The sequence below is a fragment of the Loxodonta africana genome, chromosome 23, assembly GCF_030014295.1.
Source record: "Loxodonta africana isolate mLoxAfr1 chromosome 23, mLoxAfr1.hap2, whole genome shotgun sequence".
Lineage (NCBI taxonomy): Eukaryota > Metazoa > Chordata > Mammalia > Proboscidea > Elephantidae > Loxodonta > Loxodonta africana.
In genome coordinates, this window is record NC_087364.1 from 66361331 (window position 1) to 66377440 (window position 16110).

Below are 16110 nucleotides of genomic sequence, written 5' to 3' on the forward strand. Positions count from 1 at the left end.
TTGAAAACCCTAAAGAACATCATTCCACTTGGACACACATGGAGTCTCCAGGAGTCAGGTTCAACTCGATGGCAACTGGTTAACCACCTCTCTGCCACTGGAGTGAGGGGCCATTTATAATCAGCCCCTCCTTCTGTCCTGCATGTCAGACCAGGCAGAACGTCTAACATGTCACACCGTTTGATTCTAGCCACTTCCGTAATAACCACGGCTCCTTCCCCTCCCCACGGCATTATAACTCTGTTGATGGTAGGGACCACATCTCATTCATCCTTATATTCTACTACGAAATGCTCCACGAACATCACTAGCTGGCCTCTTTTTTGTGTGTTTTTCCGCTAAAGTCATGGATAACATTAAATACATTTTCAGATCCCTATTTATAAGCATAAGAAGCCCTGGTGGCGAAGAGGTTAAGTGTTCGGCTGCTGACCAAAAGGTTCAAACCCACTAGCGGCTCTGCGGGAGGAATATGTGGCAGTCTGCTTCCATAAAGATTTACAGCCTCGGAAACCCTATGGTGCACTTCTACTCTGTCCTGTAGGGTTGCTATGGGTCGGAATTGACAGCAATGTTTGTTTCGTTTTTTTTACTGGGTATCTACAAGCATGGTTTACAACACTGTAGTTGAATATAGTTACTCACAAGTCAGTCTCCAAGCAAGTGGTGACCGACTTTAAAGCTGTCACTCTAGAAATGATTTAGTCCCTGAACTGTTTCTCCAGTGCTCGCAGAGTCACTGATACTTGTCAGTGGGATCTGGCCAAATGCCTGTCTTTCTGACAGGGACTCACCAATATTGGCCAAAGGACAGAGGTGAATCTGGGTTCCCTGTGACCATGCTTGAGAGGAGAGGTTTGCCAACAGGACTGAGCCACTGTGATTTTCTCGGTGATAAAAGGACATCTTTGTAGGACAGAATTTCACTAGCTTCTTGGATCCAGGGCTTTAGATACGCAGGCACCACTAACAGTATGGAGTCTGATATGTACATTACAGGTCAAGGGAAAAACTGACTCAAACCAGTTGCCACGGAGTCAACTCCAATTCATGGCAACCTCATGGGTGTGGGAGTAGAACTGTGCTTCGTAGGATTTTTAATGGACTGATTTTTCAGAAGCAGATCACCAGGCTTTTCTTCCGAGGTACCCCCGCATGGATTTAAACCTCCACACTTTCAGTTAGCAGCTGCGTATGTTAACTATTTGCATCCCATCCCCCCAGGCACCCCCCCACCCCCCAGAAACTACAAAATCAACTCAGTGCTGCCATAATGCTAAGTAAGGGCTGGCAGGGAAGGGACATGGTACGAAGAAGAGAGCCTACACACAGCAGGCAGAGTTTCTTAGCGCCAGTCAGTGATAAAGCACCGATGGACCCCTTAAGACTCTTTAGTGTCCAGCTGGCCTCACTAAACCCAAATATTTGTAATCGTAGAACTGAACATAATCTAGTCCAGGATTTTCAGGGGGGAAAACTCACAGCATTTCTTGGTAAACTTCATACATTTGCAATTTTTTATCATATTTACTTTCCTGCACCTTTTGATACAAATTCTTTTTGCTGTCTAATTCAAAGATATTTCATGCACTTCTAAATATATACAGAATGTCCCCAGAGCTAGAATGTTCCGTCAACCTTGCTTTAACAACCGAACCCTCTTTCCCTTCAAATGATGTCTCTTCACATAAAACATGTTGTTCCATGAAACCTCCCAGCCCTTAACCTTCACACAGAAATTTGCTGCCATTTCACGAGGAATGGAAAAGAATGTGGTGTGGCTCCTGCATAGTGATTTCTTGAATGCGTTCTCACCTTTGATCTGCTGAGTTAATAGAATTGATTTACGAGAGAAACATCCGTCTATTCCTAGTCTTTCAAATCCCCATTAGGCTAAGCCATAGGATAGAATATTATATAGTCATTAACAGTAATTTAAAAAAATTTTTTTTGATGACAAGGAAAAATATTAAGTGAATAATGTCATTATAAAACATGTATCATGTATCATGTGTGTGATCCAACGTGTGTGTGAGTGTGCATATGTTTGGTAGATTCTTTTCTAGGGGCCATTAAGGTCTTACGTGGGCTGTTGGTGTTCTAATGAAAATAATACCATGAAATAAGAATATAATAAATCCTTCTAAGACAAAAATCCTTTTAGATGACACTAGTGCTATAGTATGCTATATACATGTGTGTGGGTACATTAAAAAAAAAAAAAAAGTAAGCCATGCACAGTCTTCTCAGATAACTCTTCCACTTAAAAAAAAACTTGTTAAAAAATTCACAAAGAAACAAAAAATAGAAAGTATTAATTTTAAAAAATGTACCCAAATCCATAAAGAAAATTACTGATGAATTTGGTTACCTAAACAAATTAAGACTTTATGTGTCAAAAAGCACCATAAACAAAGTCAAAAGAAAAACAAACAAACAGAAAAAGGGAAAGCTAGATGCCACACATTGTATATAAAATGCCACTTTTCTTAACCTGAGCGCTTTAAAAAATGAAAAAAGTAATGAACAACTTGATTGAAAAATGAGCAAAAGCCATGACTGGGCAAATTAGAAGCATAACTCCACAGAAAGAAAGAAGAAAATGAAATGAAGCTCAACTTTATAAATAATTAAAGAAATATAAATCAAAGCAAAGACATATGTATTTTTTTTTTTTACTTATCAGATGGAGAAAAAATTTAAGCTTTGATTAAAGCTGTATTTTTAGTAATATAAATTGGTGCAGCCTTTATAGAGGAAAGTTTGTGAATATCTATCAAAAATTTAGAGTGTACAGTTTGCTCCAACAATTCTACTGTTTGGAACTTATGCTATACAAAAATACACATGTATAAGTATGATCATTGAGCCATATTGTAGCAGTCAAAAAGGGAAAGAAACAAACAAAAAAAAGGTAAGGTCCATGAACAGGGGCTGGCTAAACAAATTATTATTTATCAGTGCAACGAATGCAATACTGGCTGGTCATCGAAATGAAAGAAGTAGATTTATGTATGCTGATGTGGGAAGCTCTCTAAAGTGTATTAAGTGGGGGGGGAGGGGGGAAGGAAAGAATAATATGATCCCAACTGTGTAAAAGAAAAAAACAAAAAGACACAGATCTATACATTTATATGCATGTCTATACATTTTTTAAATTTCTACAAGGATTTTTTTCTTAGGCAAGAAACTGTTAGTAGTAGTGAATATCTCTGGGATGTAAATCCAGAGAGAAGATTAGCAAGAGCTGGGAGACTTTTATTTTATATTTTTCTGTGCCATATATATGTATTCCTTCCATGAAAAAAAAATAGAAAAATATTTTTAAAGGCATTTTTTTAAAACCGTGGTGCAGTAACACTTGTATAAATTTTATACTAAGAAGAAAATTAAAATCATTTAGCAAAGTTCAGCTATAGACCCACAAGCAAAAATTAATCCATTATGATACTTCTTATATTTAGAAGCTACATCTACAAAAAGCAAGTGTCTTAGAATAAGACTGCACTTTACCTACCAACTTTGTTTTTCTCCTCCTCTAATGTGTATCTGGGCACCTAGTTGTGCAGTGGTTAAGCGTTTAGCTGTTAACCAAAAGGTCGGCAATTTGAATCCACCAGCCGCCACTCCTTGGAAACCCTATGGGGCAGTTCTGCTCAGTCCTGTAGGGTCACTATGAGTTGGAATTGACTCGACGGCAGTGGGTTTTTTTGTTGTTGTTGTTTACTGTGTATCTAAGCAGCCTTGATGATGCAGTGGTTAAGTGCTCAGCTGTTAACCAAAAGGTCGGTCAGTGACTCAATCCCACCAGCCGCTCCATAGAAGAAAGATGTGGCGGTCTGTTTCTGTAAAGATGACAGCCTTGGAAACCTTATAGGGCAGCTCTACTCTGTCCTATAGAGTTGCTATGAGTCGGAATCGACTCGATGGCAGTGGGTTTTCGGGTTTTAATGTGTATCTGCAAGGGTGTAGGGGAAGATGTTTATTATGAGCAGGAACAGAACTAGAGCCCGTGACAGACAGCCACTTAGTAAAGCCTAACTCTGTGGAAGGAAAAACATGTTCTTGATATGGACCAGATGGTGTCATTCCCTCCAGAACATTTTTTAAGATGCAGTGTTAATGTGTATTCTGTAAATTAAATATAAAAAAAATTATATATATATATAGTTGTTGGTAGATGCCATTGAGTCAGTTCCAACTCATAGCGATGCTAGGTACAGCAAAACAAAACACGGCCCGGTCCTGCACCATCCTTACAACCGTTGCTGTGCTTGGGCCCCTTGTTGCAGCCGCTGTGTCAGTCCATTTCGTTCAGGGTCTTTCTTTTATCCCTGACCCTCTACTTCACCAAGCATGATGTCCTTCTCCAGGGACTGATCCCTCCTGATAATATGTCCAAAGCATGTGAGAAATAGTCTCACCGTCCGTGCTTCCAAGGAACATTCTCGTTGTACTTCTCCCAGCAGAGATTGGCTCTTTTGGCACTCCACACGGTACACTCAGTATTCTTCGCCAACACCAATTCAAAGGCGTCAATTCTTCATATGTGTGTGTATATATATACACATACACACACATACACATATAACCATTTCCAGTGAATCTTTTTCATCTTTTTTTTTTTTTCTTTCCAGATTCGATACATGATAAATTGGTGTAAAATGACTGGATTTTTCTCTGAATAAATCACTGAAACTGAAGCCGCCCAGGAAAGTCTCCAGGCAGGTAAACGTCTTAAATCTTCAGCGTTGTGTCCGTTGGCGAGTTTTCTCTCATGTGTAAACTCATCACCCAGTGACAAAAACAGAAGAGGAAGAGATGAAATTCCAACCAGTCTTACTCCATCCCCTCCAATATACAGCTTAACAGCATATATATATTTATATTTTTAAATGTAAACAATGTCCGAATTACCAAAACATTGCCATTCAGGCTCTAATGATAAACCACGTGAAGGACTGGCGACCCCTCGGGAAAGATCTCCTCATGGCCAGTGTCCACTGGTGAAACCACAGGGATATCCTGCCGTGCACCCTATACCGTGTAGGGTCTGGGAGGGCCTGGAGGGAAAGATTTTGCTCAGTCATCAGCTTTGTGAACCCTCCTAGCACTCACTATCAGAAATTACATGGCTAAAAGTCATTCCAAAAAAAAAAAAAAAAATGGACTCTGTTGCCATTGAGTAGATTCTGACTCGTAAACCCGAATGCCTCAGAGTCTCATTCTTACACGCTTACTGCTTACTCCTAACCATGAGACATAGGATTTAAGATATAAGATTTTCTATATTTTTCCCTACGATATAGGAAAAGGGGCCATAAGAGATTGGAATGGAGGCACCATTTAATTCCCAGGATGTCTACTTCCTGGTAGATATGAGTCCCACTGAGTCACACAGCACAGAGTTAAACTCTTTCAGGACCTGGTGTCAAGACAAACAGGGCTAGCCAGAGACTGCTCTGTAAATGTCTCTCCTGTAACACAGACTGATACATCTTTCACAAAAATACTCCTGGATTTACCCAACTAGGAGGGTACTTTCCCTCCTAACAAACACACAGGGAGGCCGTGGTAGTTCAGTGGTTGTATTCTCGCCCTCTGTGTTGCTGTGATGCTAAACAGGTTTCAGAGGAGCTTTCAGACTAAGATGGACTAGGACGAAAGGTCTAGTCATCTACTTCTGAAAATTAGCCAATGAAAACTCTGTAGATCACAATGGTCTGATCTCGTTGTGCCTGGGCTCACCATGAGTTGCGTGCCAACTCAGTGACAGCTAATAACAACAACACAGTTCAAAGGATAAGTCCTCTACTTTCCAAATTAACAAGGGAAACACTCCCTAGTCCCCTCAAGGGAGAATAAAAAGAACACCCTTCCCATCCTGAATGGGTCGTGATTCCACTGTCTCAAAGGAGAGGATAGGTAGGCAGTCGGGGGTAGACAAATGTTTCAGCTGACTTTATTCTTCTTTGCTAGACTAGCAAGTAGAAAACACTTGGTGGAAGGCACTCCGCGGTAGTGTTAGGAAACTATTTAGTACTTCCTTAATCTTGGAGACAAAAATAGTAACATTCTTCAGGGTTCTGTCACTGGGTATCTTTAGGGTTTCTGAGATGTAGTTAAGCTTGGGAAGCTGTGCTGTGCATCTTTTCAGCAGAAATCCAGTTCTGGAAAATATGCATTAAAATATATATTCTAGTTAGGAAGCATTAAGACAGGAAGCTTTATTTTATGAGAGTACAAACAGAAGGAGCTCTTTGCCCATACTATGCCATCAGTCCTACAGTTCAGCAGCACAGTTGGGCTTCCTGCCAGAAATTATTATCAGACCAGCCTCCCTACTGTCCTATATTTTAAAAGAACCTCAGTATCTGACCAAGATTCACACAAGTGTAGCAGAACTTCCAAAATAACTATGATGTTTTGCTAAAGAAAAGCAAAGTGCTGAAGAAAACATTCTGTAAGATTTTTTAACTTTTCCAGGCCTTTAAGTTTCAGATAAATAAGCAAAACACACTTAATTCCAAGACGTTATTCTGTATTTGTTAAAGCACTGATGAACTGGCTAAAACACCAGTTGTGCCATTAACTGGCAACGGTGCCCTCAATTTCCTGTCAAATAATCCACAGGCCCTGTCTTGGTCGTTTAGTGCTGCCGTAACAGAAATACCACAAGTGGATGGCTTTAACAAAAAGAAATTCGTTTTCTCACAGTCTAGTAGGTTACAAGTCCAAATTCAGGGCGTCGGCTACAGGGGGAGGCTGTCTCTCTCTGTGGGCTCTGGAGGAAGGTCCTTGTCCTCAATCTTTCCCTGGTCAAGGAGCATCTCAGGCACAGGGACCCTGTGTCCAAAGAAGGCACTGGGCACCCGGTGCTGCCTTCTTGGTGGTATGAGGTCTCCCTGTCTCTCTGCTTGCTTCTATCTTTTATCTCCCAAGAGACTGCCTCAAGACAATACAATCCTGTAGGTTGAATCCTGCCTCACTAACACAACTGCCACCCATCCTCCCTCATTAACATCATTAAAAAAAAAAAAAATCATAGAGGCAGGATTTACAACATATACGAAGATCACACAGTACTGGAAATCATGGTCCAGCCCAATTGATACACACATTTTGGGGGGACATAATTCAATCCATGACAGGCACCATACTGAAATACAAAAAAGTGTTTTCAGAAGGGCTTCCTGAAATCTGTAATGTTCCTTTAATACGTTTACCACAGAACTCTGATCCCTTATCGATTTAAACCAGTAATGTGCAAACAGCACTTCAGAGCTTGTTTTATGGGACCAAAGGACTTCTGTTGAAATCGACTTAGGACAAATGGATTAAACCTGATGAGTACATTTAAAAGAGTAAATGAAAGACCATGTTCAGTGGCTTAAAGTCTATAGGCCTAATAAATAAATAACTATAAACCTGTACTGTCCAAAATGGTAGCCACTAGCTACATGTGGCTGTGTACATTTAAATTAATTAAAATGAAATCAAATTAAAAATTCAGTTCCTCAGTTCCACTCGCTATATCTTAGGCGCTCAAACACATATGGCTAGCAGCTACCCTATTGGCAGAGCAGATATGGACCCTTCCATCACTTTAGTAAGTTCTATTGGACAGCACTGATCTGAACAAATTTATTAATAATGCAGTGGTCTTCTGCTGCCCATTGGTAAGAAAGTTTTCTACTTTTTAAAATTTATTTGAGAAATTTTAAATATTTTTGAAATTCCAGTTTTCTCGTTGTTAGGATATCTGGTGTACAGCTCTTCTGAGGCTCCTTTCTTTTCCTCCTTCAACTTTTTGGTGTAAGAAAAAATGTGGAATTATTTACTTGTCTAATAGTAGACGTTCTTGATTTCTTGAAGTTGTGAAAAGAGGAATCTACAGTTTTATTGTGCTAAGGACTAAAATATATGGCTGTTGGCTTTTTCACCTGCATCGCTGACACCACCAAGAACACAAAACTAGAGAAGATGTAGGATCATTTTTAAAAGCCAATGTTTCTTCCTTGCTCCTTACATTCTGTAAGATTTTCGTTTTCCTACCATGATAAAAAAAAAAAAAAAAAAGATACGTCTAAATTGTATCCACTTAACTAAAGCTGAGTTTTGTGTTTTAGCCAAATGGAGAGCCAAGCAAAATAAGTACTGGAATACTTATTTCTCAGTTTTTTTTCTTTTTTATGGAACTGTAAATTTTATTAGAAGTCAACATTTTTATTTCTAAATTACCTGTATCACAGATAATATTAGCTTTTAATTTTTAATTAGTATAATCACCTCCTGTTATTGTATATTCTTTCTCTTTTTTTATTGTTGTAAATATATACATAGCATGTTTGTCAATGGAACATTCCTGACGTGTAAAAGTTCTTATCACCGTGTTTCCACCAATATGATCCCATTCATAAAATGTCAATCTCAATTACTTTTCAATCACTTATACCTAGAAGTTCAATTACATTTGGTTCCTGGACTAATGGCTGTGTGTTACATAAGGCAAAAAATTAAAAACAAATTTGTCTTTGAGTCATTGAAGCATTGAGAATTTGAAATGGCTACATAACTGATCATGAGAAAGGTATATAAATATCCAGCCAATACTCCCTTTATACATATACTCGTATCATTTTTCAATTAAAGCATAAATAAGTTTGGACCCAGTATTGAATTTTTAAATATGAATTCCAAAGACTCACCCATAAAAAAAGGCAAGATAAAGGTTAATCATTTGTGTTTGTTTGTTTTCCCCAATTAAAAAAAATATGGCTTTCTTTAAAGAGTAAACAGCTCTATTCCAAATAGCCTATTATTCAGACAATTTATATATGGTAACATTGTTCCTCTGCTTGTATAATATAGCTCAGTATACTTAGCACATAACTAACTGTGTAGGAGATTGTAATTTAAATTAGATTGCTATTAACATTTTTAGCAATTAAAGGAGTTGGGAGAATTAGCCCCTTGTCTCTAAATTTAAAGGCTGTTTTGCTGGCAGAAAGAACATTTGGCTAATACAGAAAGTGTTGTCATCCTCTAACTTCGGCTAGCTCATTGTTCATCTTAAGACTCTTAAGAAGATCTGGACATAGAAGAGCCCTTTTTGAAATGTCAGAAAGGTGTAGGATATCTTAGAAATGTAACGGTAACATTGTAGATCTGTTGGGAGGTAACTGGTTATCCAGAACTCGGGTGGTTGGATTCTTCCCAGAATCTAAACAAAACAGGAACCAGATGACACCAAAGTCCAAAATCCAGTCAGGAGGAGAGTCCCGCCTCCTCTCATCCAGGCAAGGCCAAAATCCTTCTACACGTAGCATGGGACATCTTCAAAGCAAACAGAGCCGCTGGAGACAAAACCAGGCAGTGTGGAAAGGTAGCCTTTTGACCTGGAGCCAACCCCTGAGCACCTGAGTGATGTTGCCAGGTCAGAGAGGAAGCAGCCCAACATGGCCATTTCCCTGCCTCCATAGTAACCTCTAACAGGGTCAGAGTCTAGAGCAGGAGGGGAAGACCACTCTTAACGATGCAAGGCAAGAAGTCTGACCCGCTCTGCCAGTGTAAAAGCAGTGCACATTTGAGTCATTAATGACAACGGTTTCTCATGTGATATATAAGATTATTACACAGGGGCGGATTATCCAACAGGCAAGGTAAGCATTGCCTTTACCTTGTTTACCAGATCATTTGTAGTGAACAATTTCACATTTGTTCACCACGTCAAAGATTGTACTTCTAGGTGTGGCTGGCATCTGTCTCTCTCCCAACCCCACAGCACCCTCCTACAGAATCAAAGCCTCTTTTCAAATTGACAGTCCCTGACAGGGGTCGATGACCCAGTAAGCAAGGTAAGCACGAGCTTACTTGGGCTTATTTACTAGTCTGTAAAAAAAAAAAAAAAAAAAAAATTTTTTTTTTTTTTTAGTGAACGGTTTCACATCTTTGATGTGCTGAAAGTCTTGTTAAAACTGTTCACTACAGATTAGTAAGTAAGCCCATGCTTACCTTGCTTATTGGGTTATCCACCCCCGCGTATTACATAACACTAGTGGGCCAGCTATATTTTACTCAACCCTAAACCGTTAATAAATGCTAGTCACTGTTTCCCATATAGTATGTTTACCTGTACACAACTGAACAAATAGGGAACACTGGAAATTGTCTTGTGAGAGGTATTAGCCCACAGTACATTACCTTGGTTAGGGGCAATCGGTGTTCCCCTTAGACTCCTGCTAGAGTCTAGATTTAATTAGATGGATGAATTAGATAAAACATACCATCTGAATTAAAAATACAATATGCACCAATTCAGTAAAGGAAACCTACATTATAAGTAAATCAATCAGTAGAGCTGAAAACTTAATTTAGAGCCCTTAAGAAAAAAATTATCTATTTAACCTATTAAACAAATTTAACAGACCTAATTTGATATCTTAAAATTATGAATTATCTATTTAACCTATTCTGCGATTTTATCTTCTTAGGAAGATGTCTTGATATCTTTTTCATATTAAATCAATTAATTTTTTTTTCTTTTTTAGTTTCTATGGTGTCACCATTCATCAACCCATACTGGTTGTGTGTGTGTGTGTATCTATATCTACCCCTGTAGATACAGACATGTATTCCTACAGATCCCAAGAGAAAGTAATTCTGAAAGCTTCCCCCGCAGTTCATTCTAACAATTAAGGACCCTTAAGCAAAATAGGAAAATTCATTTCACAGGAAACTTTTATTCAATATGTATAATTAGTTTTAGTTAACTTTATTAATGAAATGTCGCAAATCAATTAGGTTTGCAATAATCAGATGCTGAGGACCCGAGAGGGGCCGTTTCTCTCACAAGAGGGCAAGGTGATATGCAATTTCGTTGGGAAGCAAATGTAATTAGATTTGATCAGTTGAGTATTCCTGTCCTAAAGTGGCACCAGGCAGATACTAAAGCATGAGTATACACTAAAAAAAGAGGTAGGAAAAATAGTGTGACTTAGAAATTCTCTTTATGGTCCTACTGGCCACAAACTGGCAGCCAGTGGGACCTTTGAAGCCACAGACAGGTTTTCCTCAGACAACAGCTATGTTTTTCTTTTTCAAATCTGAATGCCTCTAAATAGGGCATTATTTGAACTCTCCTTTTGTCACAGACCCCACCACTCCCTAATGCCTTACATGGGCTTTGTCACACATTTATTTAACAGCCCAACTCCTGATGGCATTTAGTTTTGCAACTCTTGTGACCTAGAACTTATTGAACCAGTGTGGAGTAACAGTAAAACAGGAATATCAAAGAAATGTCATGAAAATAAGAAATTCTTCTGTAAAAATGGTGTGGCGGGGGCATCTGACCTCCTCTAACTTCACAAAGGGGAAGGAGAATCAAGATCAACAGCCCAAGGCTGATCCCCATGAGGCAGAGGTCAGACATGCCTCCTCTCTCCAACCTTTTTACCAATTCTGACACCAGCCATCCCTCCCACAGCACTCTCTACTTCTCTGCTGGGTTCAGTAATTCATTGCAATGGCCACACAGAACTTACAGACGATACTCACGCTTATGGGGTGTATTAGGGAAGTAACAGGTTATAATTGAGGATTCAGAATGACTTAGGATGCAGTTCTTTGATCAGGATAGCCTCTTCTGAGCCTCACTAGCAGACAGGCCTCTCTCTGGCCCTTGGCATCTTGGCCCCTGGGACCAGCCTCTGCCCTGCTTGGGCAAGTGTTACAAAGCTCTTTAGCTCCACCAATAAGTGCCCGGGGGGCACCCTACTCCACCAGTAAGCCTCCTACTCAGAGGACTCAGCTCTCTCACTCCGTGGGTTGGCAAGTCTGACTCTGTCACCAAGTACCCAGAGGCACCCCATTCTGCCAGAAAGGCTCTAACCTGAAGGCCCTCAACTCTGTCGCTCCATAGATTGGCACACCCACCATAACCACCTTGCCCCACGGACTAGGAAGCCCAATAGGTCATCTTGTGCTGGTCTGCTGATTCTGCTGCCACCGTTTCTCTGCTGCCGCCATTTCTCTGCCACTGCTTCTTGCTGTCTTGGCCATCTCCCCTGTTACGGCTCTCTCTTTCTGTCTCCTGGGTGGGGGTTTTCAGTGCAGGGACCCTAGGTCCAAAGGACATGTTCTGCTCCCATCTCTTCTTCTTGGTGGTAGTGAGGTCCACCCTTTCTGCCTCTAGGATGGCTCATTTTAAGCCTATCGAGATCCAGAACTGACCAACCCCCTCCTTAGTGTTCCATATGCCTTATTTGCATGGTTCCACCCCCACAAGGGTGCCATGCACCTTATTTGTATTATTAGAAAGCTGTCCAATCTGCTTGGTGGGCCACAAGCACCTTATTTGCATAGTCCCACCCAATTTTTTAGAAGCACTTATAAGACCATGGTGAGAAAGGCCATGTAAAAGTGACCCACCACACCACACCTTCTGAGGGAAGTGAGCAGGATACTCAGCACAAAGCATTCCCATTCAGGGATGCCACTGTGGTTCATTCAGTAAGCACTTATTCAGTGAACCACAGCAGAGTCTACATGCCAGTCCCTGTTCTCAGCACTGGGAACACAGCTGTAAGCAAAGCAGACAAGTCCTTCCCTTCATACAACTTATATTCAAGTACGTGCGGGCAGAAAAAGAAAAAAAATCAAGGAAAACATATATTCTGTTGGAGGGCATGGAGAATGGAGATAGAGTATGGAAAGACTGTGGGTAGAGGGGCACTGTGGTTTTAAAAGGGTGTTTAGGGAAAGCCTCCTTCGTGAAAGGGAGCTATGCGGATATCTGGGGGAAGATTGCTCTAGTCAGAGGGTACAGCCAACGCAGAGACCTTGAAAATCCCTGCATATCCAAGCCACAGCAAGTACCATCAGCTAGCATCCTTAGAACCCACAAAAAAAAGAGTGGATAACAACAGAGATGCTAAGCATTAAAGGGTATGAACTAACAAACTAAAGACATAGAATGGCGGCTAGAAGGGAAATGAATGGAATTAAAAACCTAAATGGTTTGAAGACTTAAAATGCTTTGGAAGGTAGTAAAATGTTCCCCAAATTTGGTGATTTTAAGAAGAAATCAGGTCCATGATTCAACCCCCATTGGGGTCATTACTGGTTCTGTGGCTAAGACTTTAAGCATTATAAACCTGTTTTTTGTGTCAGTTCCTCTGGGACACTCAGCTGCTTTGTTTGGTACCTTTGGTATATACTTCAGAATTATTTCATCCCTCCTTAACCTGTTTTCTTGTGTCTCTGGACCTGAACATAAAACTCCTCAAGTAACAGAGAGTTAGGGGCACATGCCTTTTCCATTATGTTGTTTTTAATGGAAGCCTTACCTTTTTAGACTAATACAGCAGTGTTCTTAACAAGTAAGAAAATTCTAAATAAAAAGGTACATTTGAGATTATGCATGTGGCATCCAACCAAAAAAAAAAAAAAAAAAACCCATTGCCATTCAGTCGATTCCAACTCGTAGCGACCCTATAAGCAAGAGTAGAACTGCCCCATACGGTTTCCAAGGAGCAGCTGGTGGATTCGAACTGCTGGCCTTTCTAGCAGCTGAGCTGTTAACCACTGAGCCACCAGGACTCCATGTGGCATCCATCTATGTGTAACTAGGAACAAAATAATTTAATAGAAAATTTCAAATGCTGCCAACTCTAAAAATGTACATATAGCCTGAATGAGAAGATGAAATTCTCACTTCGTGTTATTTTTTAGTGGTGGTATTTTTTGGTTTGTTTTTTATTTTGCTTTGTTTTGTTTTGTTTTTCTCCTAATCCCCCATGATTTTTTCCTGTCCTGCTCTTCTTCAGAATTTCCTAATGAGGATTAGGGAACGGGCGTACTTAACAATCTGTGTTTGCGGGTTGGAAACAAGAAAATGAAGACTAATAGTTTCTCTCCTGCTAATTTGATTTTCCAGCTCATCTCCTACTAGCTTAGGCAAGAGACTTAGTTACTGTTTCCAGCAGATGGGGCCAACCAGAAGACAAGCATCTGTGATGTCATGCCTACCCCAAATGAGCCAGCTGCCTCACAGGCCTCCGTTAGACGTGCCCAAGAGTAAGAAATGAGAAGTGACCATGAACAGAATAAGAAAAAACCCCACATAAACTTCCTGTATTCTAGAAAAACCATAGCGCCATGCCAGAGAAGTTCCACGGCCTAAGATGTTTTGAAAAATAAAGCGATTTCTGATAAAAAGAAAAAAAAAAAAAAACCAAGGCCATTATTCTTACATACTGTTACTGTTTTTGTCAAGTAAGATTTTAGCAAGTGTATTTCAAATCGTTCTAAATGTGGGTAAATAAATCATTAATTAGATACTCATTAGGAAGAATTTTATATCAGAAAAGTTAGACAATAAAAATTTACTCATGCAGGATTCATTTATGTATGTCCTTCCCACTAAAGACTATGACAATTCAATGAGAACCTGTGACTTCGGTGGTCTTTTATATGTGTTAAACCCATTGCCTTGAGTCAGTTCTGACTTAGAACTTATTAATCATCATACTTCTCTGAGCCTTAGAGAGTTTGTGGCTTGGATAACTCTCAAACAACTGATACTTCAAACTCGAGTCAATAACCTTTTCAACCCAGACCATAGCTGTATACTTAATCACTATATAACAGTGGCTCTTCACCCCAAAGTGACTGACGTTTGTCATGTCAGATTTTCTTTCCCAGCAAATTGCACTGAATTGTGTTCAGATAATCCGTTGGGTCTGAGCGAAACTAGAGATGGATCAGGTGACCTTCAGCACAGCCCTGGGCCCCTTTCAAAGTCTCCAGCAGAGGCCCCTTGTCCTTGTCCGAGACCTCCTCGATTGCAGAGCCCTGGTGGCACACTGGTTAAGTCCTCGCTGCTAACAGAAGGGTTGGTGATTCAAACCTACCCAGCTGCTCCTTGGGAGAAAAGATCTGGTGAAATGCTCCCCTGAAGACGATAGCCCATGAAACCCTGTGGGGCAGTTAGAGTAGACTCTGTCACATGGGGTCGCTAAGAGCCAGAATTGACTGGAAGGCACCTAACAACAACAACAACTCCTTCCCCATTCCCACAACGGAGTCACACTTATCCCAGAAAAGCCCTGGTCTCATAGACCTGAAAAGGAGGTTTCGGAAAACGGCTTGTGCAGAGTTGACAGGAAGACATGGGGTTCAGACTTGAACTAAACGTTGTGTGGCTGTACCTCTCAAATGAAATAACACCCAAATAAACCCTTGGCTGTTAGAATTTCAGACCCTAGGGCTATGTAATGGTACAAATACAGTTATTTTAGACAAAATAAATCTATGTATTTATTTCCTGGTACCTTTGTATCACTAACATCCCATGAAACCATCCCTGCAAGGAACTAGAATATTTTAAGAATATACAATACATAATCTTAAACAAGCAGTTTTCCTTTGCTCAAACACAAAAACATGAAAGGTGGCTCAAATTGACCTGGACCTCTGTCCAGGTGAGTGCCTCTGGATTTTAGGAAACATGTACCTCTTTTGTAACTCGGGTGTCCTTGGAAATGGCTGCAGAAAGGCCAAACTGCAAAGTACAGTCTTTCCCCTTGGAAGAAAACTTTTTTAGTTACCTGTCAGTATCTGGTTACCGTTCTCTTTATTGTTCATTGCAAAATACAGCAATTCTAATTCTAAATTCCAGCGGTAGTTGGGAAGACAGGTTAAGTTAAAATAATGCCTATAATTTAATCAGTATTCTCTCTGTAATAAAAAGGTAGATAGTCACAACTTCCTTCAATCCTTTTCCCCCAGATTTCTCTACTGAAAAGAGCTACCAGATAGCATTTTAGGGAAAACAAACATTTCTATAAATCACTAAGAGTGGGGTAATGAAAGGGTTGCAAATAGCATTTTAAGCTAGATCATGTTTTTTTCCTTTTGATTCCCTTAGGTTGAACAGATTCTTAACTTCAGTTTGTTAACTGCCTTAAAAAGAACTTCTGTCTCTGGTTTGATGCTTATTTCAATACAATACCTTATCTTCTTAATCTGGTAGAGCCACACATTTAAATCATTACCCAGATGAGAAAAAAAAAAAAAAATCAGCCAGCCTGAGAGTAACTTAAATGA

The 16110-nt window shown here is 40.0% G+C and overlaps 1 protein-coding gene across 1 annotated transcript in view; it reads left to right on the forward strand.

Moving 5' to 3' along the window:
* The first annotated feature begins 4663 nt into the window (after nucleotides 1–4663).
* Nucleotides 4664–16110, forward strand: part of AGTR1 (angiotensin II receptor type 1) — a 45063-nt gene continuing 33616 nt past the window's right edge. The window contains exon 1 of the mRNA XM_003416165.4: nucleotides 4664–4728. The gene's annotated coding sequence lies outside the window, so the exon portion shown is untranslated. The remainder of the gene's footprint in view (nucleotides 4729–16110) is intronic.